At 36.7% G+C, this 7,223-nt stretch overlaps 1 long non-coding RNA gene across 1 annotated transcript; it reads right to left on the bottom strand.

Moving 5' to 3' along the window:
- Positions 1 to 1,822: 1,822 nt before the first annotated feature.
- Positions 1,823 to 6,943, bottom strand: LOC133222958 (uncharacterized). Its single transcript, XR_009728422.1, has 3 exons — positions 6,713 to 6,943; positions 2,156 to 2,348; positions 1,823 to 2,094 (listed from the first exon to the last, which is right to left on the bottom strand). It is a non-coding gene; the product is annotated as an uncharacterized LOC133222958 (long non-coding RNA).
- Between the last annotated feature and the right edge of the window lie 280 nt (positions 6,944 to 7,223).

The following is a 7,223-nucleotide window of genomic DNA, read 5'->3' as shown; positions in this document are numbered from 1 at the left end:
CTATTCTCTCCAGAGGAAAGGTCCACACAGGAAGAGTACAAGAAAAGGAGCAAACCCAACAAGAAAAAGATACGTTCAAGTATGACTGAAGTGGTTTAGAATGTTACCCAGATCCGTTGTTGAAAATATTTCTGAAACAGATAGCTTTGGAAGCTGGTCACCTGAAGACAGTGAGAAAACAGATGTGAGAAAGGAAGGACCTGATCATGCATCAGATGGAATCCAGACGTGACAATTAGAGTTAATGAACCACGACCCATGAAGCTGCTTCAGCACCTTTTTACAACCACACTTCATGGCCTTAATAAAAGTACCAGCGCTTATTTTAGAGACCACATCTGCTTTAAATTCCAAAAGGAGAATCTTTAAATTCAGATGCTATGTTTGGTTTCTTCCCCACTCTTCATTCATGTATAAGGTATATTTAACAACAGCATATTTACTTTTTTATCTGTTCAGTCAACAGAATATCAGTACTGGAAGATAATTTTTTACAATGAGATTGCACTGTTATACTAGTTATTTAATTTACGTTAACATTAATAAGCTCCTGAAGCTGTCTGAAAAGTAGCAGGCGAATATTTTCTCCAGTATAAATTTCTCCAGTATAATGGCATTTATATTCAAGTATTTCTTTATTTCAGGTATTTGCAAAATTTATAGTATGCTTTACAAATATTAGGTTAATTTGCTGCTTTTTGTAATATGTCTCACTCAGTCTTGATACTTGAAGTCCTCCATTTCTTTACAGAGCAGGTATGGCTAATGAAGCAATACCTCTTTCTCCCCAAAGCCCAGAAGATCTCCTGAACTTCTAAGTCCCAGGCTGGAATAGATCTTCCTTGTCTCATGGGCAAAGCATTTCTGCTGTTTTTCAGTTTTTGGATCCTAACTGTTTCCTTAGATGTCAAAAACCAGTATTACAACTTCACCATTTCTTCTGTCCACAAGTGAAAAGAAGCAAGGAGAAGGAAAAGTAGCTCATAGGCTAGTTGTTAGAAGACTCCCTTTTGCATATTAGATGTCTCGAAGGACTCTGTACTGGGCTATGAGGTATAACATATAGAGGGAAGAAGAAGTAATTTTGTTCTTCACAACAGTGATGAGTAAAAATACCAAGAAATTGACTTTGTTGTCACAAAGCTTCAGGTGGTAGTTGTTCAGCAGCCTAATTACAATCCATTTTTTTCAGATTGTCAGTGTTTTTCAGGAAAGTAAGTAGAATGTCTTATTTTGTAATATAGCTAACATTAACCCAAAATCCTCGTTTCTTTCTCTCTAGGAAAAGGGGACAAGGCAGGTTGCTTTTAGAGCCTCTCAGCAGTTTCCCCAGGTCACCATAATGCCTGCATTTTGTCCTCTGCTATTATACATAATGGAGAATTGATACAGGATAGATAATTCTTGATTTTCTATACCAGGCATATCTTCCCCCACCCTCTTCCTAAGATGTTTTTCCAGTTACATCAGGTTGCAATGTTCTTCCCTGCCTCACTGAGGTCCAAGGCTCACTGCATGCTAACTTGCCTATCTTTTCCAGTGCCACAACAGTTTCTGTAGAATCCTAGCTACATTTCTTGATGTTTCCTGACTCCCCTACTTGCCCTCCCCACAGCAGGGGTCATGAAATAGCATGGGCAAAAAAAGAGATCCCCAGGAATCCCAATCTATTTAATCTGTAAGAAATTCAGTTCATTCTTTTCTTCTAGTAGATATTTTTAGATGAAACTGTTAACCCCTCTCCCCCGAGTTGATATTAGTCATTAATTTACAAATTTATTAAGCTCCATATCAATCCATGACCCAATCAATGCTAGAGAAATTTGCTGGAAGGATAATATCATGTTTTATTGACATTATTTGTCAGCCCAAAGGTCTGATGTGTATACAGTACTAGCACAAAAATGCTTTTCCCAAACAAATCAATTCATTATGAAAACTTGTATCTAAGTTTAAAATGCTTTTTATTGATAGTAAGCAATTCCAGGAACACATTTCCAGTTTATGCCTTGACAAAGCCTCCTACAGAAAGAGGTACTATTCCTCTTTTTTTTATAAGAAGCAGAAAAAATCCACACTTTAGGCAACATTCTGCTCTGCTTGCAGGACTCAGTGGGAGCTGGTCCCTAATGCTGATCTTCCACTGAGTTCCCACCGTCTGGTTCAGGAACCCGCAAAAGCAAGATACTCTGTGCAGAGCAGGAAGCTTGCAAAGAGCTTGGAGACAGCATCTGATAGCCAGCTGCATCCCAGTTCCCTCTTCTCACCAAGTTAAGAAGTGATTGGTCACATCCTGATTCTAGGGAAGACAAAGGCATCTCAGCAGTTGGTACCTCTTTAACTCTGAACTGGAAAAAAACATCATTCAGAAGTAAGAATCCAGTTTGGTCTTGCACATGGATATGTCTGTAGTATGTGCAGGACTTCATCAGGAGTTTTGGCACCTCAAGGGAAGTGGCTTGCAGAGCTTTCCATTATAAAACCTTTCCGTACTTTAATTAACAAATTAAATAATAAAACACTTCAGTTTATTCTAGTAAGTGTTCTCAATGCAAAATGTCTCCCATTTTATAAATTACTTGGCAATAAAAGTGACTGCAAACTGTCTGTCCCAGTATCTACACTGTCGTTAAGACAAGTTTGGGTTTATATTGTTTTGTTTTAACCTTCTAAAAGCTCACTAAATGCTACTGATATTCAAAACATGGTCAAAGTAGTGAAAAAGAGAAGTTTAAAAATTAGCAATATTTTAATATCAAAATATAGTGTTTGCTGCAAATACCTTCTGCCTTGCTTAAACATGAAACCAAGTTTTTTTAAATATGTGTTTGGAGAACACACATAGCAGTGAACAAGCCACCCACAGCCCAGGGGAATGATGTTTTAAAGGCTCACTAGTTCAATAATTTCCTTCAACCCAACAGTACTTCAGTAAGGAAATAACAGAAAAAAATAATTCTTTTTACCTTCAGGTGTCATATAAACATATTTAGTGAAAGATCTCTCTGTAAATAAATTTTTCTAAGAGAAAAGGCTCTCTTGAGTCTCCTAAGCATTTACGGTTTCACAAGCTGTTTCCAAGTCATTTATTTATCCAAGGATGAATGAACCCAACAAGGATCCATGTTCTAGCAATTTTGATTTAAAAGCAACAATAAATTGAATTTCTTTGTAAATTTATTTCCTTTGGTCTTTAATTAATTTAATTTATTGCTTATTGTTATAAAGACATTTAATCTGCAAAGCAGTTATTTTGATTAAAAAGAAACCACTGTTTCTCATCCAGTGTTGTCATCCAAAGCAACACATGGTTGTGGGGAGATACATGTCATTGTTGACATAAAGGTAAGAGAGCTCAGAACTGTGATTTGGAAAATCCAGATCAAGCATACATGTTCAATCCTTGTGAGTTACAGTCCAAATTTTTGCATACACTCTAAACAGAACTGAAATGAACTTTCCGATCTTTTAACTAATAGTAGACACATGGAACCACCCTTCTAGTGAAGTAAGTGTATTTAAAAATGTCATGTGTAATAATTAAATAACAGAAATAGAAAAAAAAAATCTATGTGCACATTCCCAATCCATGTTTTCAGTAGCCTATGTCCCACTTTGCATGATGAGTGAGACATAGTTTTAAGAAGTGTCATAGTTTAAACCCAGCCACACAGCTTGTTCACTCACTCCCCCCCTTCCTCCCTCATTCTTTCCTTCCCCCCCGCCCCCCTCCCTGCTCCCGGGGGGATGGGGAGGAGAATCGAAAGATGTAACTGCCACGGGTTGAGATAAGAGCAGTCCAGTAACTAAGGTATAACACAAACCACTACTGCTACCACCAGTAATAATAATGGTAAAGGAAATAACAAGGGGAGAGAATACAATAGCACCCGCCAAAATGAGTCTGACCCCAAAAGAGAGCCTGTGCCCTTCTGGGTATCTCCCAGTTACCTCCTCGTGCATGACATGCTGTGGTACGGAATACCTCATTTGTTAGTTTGGGTCAGCTGTCCTGTCTCTGCCTCTCCCCGGCTTCCCCTCCTCTCTGGCAGAGCATGAGACTCACAAAGTCCTTGATCAGGGTAAACATGACTTAGCAACAACTAAAAACATCAGTGTTATCAGCTCTATTCCCAGGCTGAAAGTCAAAACACAGTGTTGCACGAGCTACTAAGAAGGGGGGGAAATTGACTGCTACTGCTAAACCCAGGACAAAGAGTTATCATCCCACTTTCAAATGGGAGAACATACCAGGACTGGATACCAAGTATCTCTGATATAGACAGTAAAATGTTGGCCTACAATGAAAAGAGGTATAAATGTGAAAAAGTCCTGTGTTCTTATGAAGTTGCCACTGCAAACAGAAACTGTCATTAGGTATAGATAAATTTCAACTTCATTTTGAAAGCTCTCTTAACACAAAAACTAACATTAAATATACTCCAGAGAAATTTCTCTCCACATGAAAAGACCCTCTGAACAGATCACTGTAAACTCTGGATCTTTCTGAGTTAAGAATCTGATTGCAGATCAGTTTAAGCTGAACTGGGAAGAAACTACTTTAAGAATATTCACACAGGAGTTGTACTACTTTAAAAAGGTTTCACAAAAAATCTACTTGACCTTTTTGTACAGGCAAAGACAGTCTTTTACAGATGTGTTGGCAGATACCACTGTACAGAGGTAAAATCACTTCTTACATGATTGTCCTGTCACAACAAAACTAATTTTAATGATCTGTCGTTATAAAAGCTACTGGAACATTAAAGGCATCATACATAACCATTGCTTAATCATTAAGAGACAGGAAGCAACCATACATGCACAGTAAAGAGACCTTTTACTAGGGACATTCAACATACAGTTATACTTTACCTAGTTGTTCTACTCATGCATTATTATGTTCTGTCAGAGGACAACAACATCTCTCCTTCCACTTTGAAGAGTTGTAAACCTTCCTGCAGGTAATTTCTGCATTTCTTGAATATCTTCCTTCTCTTGTCACACTAATATCCTCACTTCTATCACATACAGTAAAGTTTTCCATCTGTAAAGAATCCAGGTAAAGATTCTGGCAATAGACAGGTCTTTCTTGTAATGTAAATCTGGTCCTGTCAAAGTCAGGAAGATTTTGCAGTTGAATTCAGTTCAGGATACTGAGTAGGTGAAGTAATTATTTTCTTATTCTGAGATCTAGCGGCTCTTGGTCCTTAGTTCCACTCATAAAGGGTACTATTTCTGCACTGACTCTTGTTCTCCTTGTTAAGCTCTAGTATGATAATAACACTAAGAAGCAGAAATGAAAGAGGACTATTAGTTGAGAAGGTTAATTTTAAGAACTGATGGAAAGTACTTGACCAAAAATATGGATATAAGCTATGAACTTTAATGAGGTAATAAAAAATAGTGAGAAAAAAAAACAGATGTATGGACAAATATTTTACATGAAATTATATAAAGAATTAATCATACCAGATTACCATTGCAGCAGTATAGAATTCTTACATAGTAAACTAACAGTTGAAAGCCATATGAGATTATTATTTACACATACACTGAATAAAAGTTTACTATAACAGACAGTATTTAATAAATCTTCCAAGAACCCTTGCAGCTATAGACCTTTCATTTTGAATGGAAATATGTTTATATTATCAAGCAACATAATCCAGTTTTTATTCTTAGTACTGTCATTTAGTAGTACTTCTGACTGTCAATAAGCAGTATGTAAATTTGTACTAGCTAGTGATCCAGTCATCAATTTCTAGATAAACACAATAATTTAAAATATTCTTCTTCTAAATCTTGTATCACACATACACATACATATATTCCAAGTTATTTTGCTGCAGGAGAACAGCTCTTATCCATCATAAACAAAGAAGCCATAACATGAAGAATGCCTGTTTCACAGCACAAATGTTATTTCTGCTTTCTAATACTCATGTAGATTTTTAGTTTCCTGACTTATTTGCACCACAGTGAAGTATCCAACCTAGTTCAAAGCTAATGATGTGTAACGTGTTAAACTTGGTGGCTGAATAAGATACTTACATTCAAAAACAGTGAGGAATAAATAAATGAAGGGAGGAGAGAGGCACTGACAAACACATCCATGATTCTGAGGAAGTCATACTTAAAGAAGGAACATCACACCATTTCTATGCAAACAAGTTCTTACAGTCTGAGCCACAGCTACACTAGCTTTTCTACACTAGCTTTCTACCTGGGCACTCTTGTACTTGAAGAGGGGTGGCTTTTACATCTTAAGCTTAACTCAATTTCAAAGATGACTAATAACAATGCTCTTGGTTCAAGATAAGATTTAAAGTTAATACTTTCTGCATACTATTTTCTTGCACCAGAAAATTCTTAGTCAGCCATCTCCATCCATTTCCAAATCAGACTACGGGTGAGTGTCTACTCTTTCACTTGAAAATGGTTCCGATATCTAGCCCTCAAGCACTAATGTAGTCATGTCATATGAACTGATACTTGAAAAAGTCTAACATTCATCTTAGTATTTTTTGAACAACTAGCAAACAAGGAAAACAAACAGGAAGATCCTGTTTGGAAACCGTTCACTTTGAAGGACTGACAAAAGCTACCTCACTACAGCTGCAGCAACCAAATAACACTTTCTATGACCGGCAGAACAGAGTAGCACACAGTGTTCATAGGGGATGTCTTTGATCCTAAGACTATCATTTACCTGTGTTACGGGTCATTTAATTATTTGTCTTCTCAGTCAATATCCTTTGATGTAACAAATTCAGGATGCCAGTGCTCTGGTATACGGAGAAGTAATTAATTCCAGCAATAATGTCTTCAAAGATGACATTGCAATAGAACACAGACGAAAAAGCCACCAAGAAAAAAAGTTAGACATAAATAGAATCTCTAATTCAGCTAAGAACCAAACTCTGAGTGTTAGTCTGAGCGAGTTATTTGGAGTAGTTAGCCTTTTTCTTTCTTTTACATGACACTTGTAAATGTTGGATTTATGAAATTGGATTTAACAGATGTAAATTCATGGGACTATATGTTTATATATTCTAAAGAAAGGTCATATTAAAGTGCTAAAAATAGCACAATAAATAACTCCACCCTTTCTGGGCTTTTCTTATTCCTGTCTATAATGTACCAAGGCTCCTTATTATTTTCTAATTTTCTCTGAAGCTCACTCTTGAGGTGACCTGGATTACAAGCAAATATTCCCACTT

Source organism: Neopsephotus bourkii, unplaced genomic scaffold, assembly GCF_033783945.1.
Source record: "Neopsephotus bourkii isolate Nb327-2 ecotype Australia unplaced genomic scaffold, CSIRO-AGI_Nbou_v1 NB_168, whole genome shotgun sequence".
Lineage (NCBI taxonomy): Eukaryota > Metazoa > Chordata > Aves > Psittaciformes > Psittacidae > Neopsephotus > Neopsephotus bourkii.
This window is presented reverse-complemented; position numbering and strand designations above follow the sequence as displayed.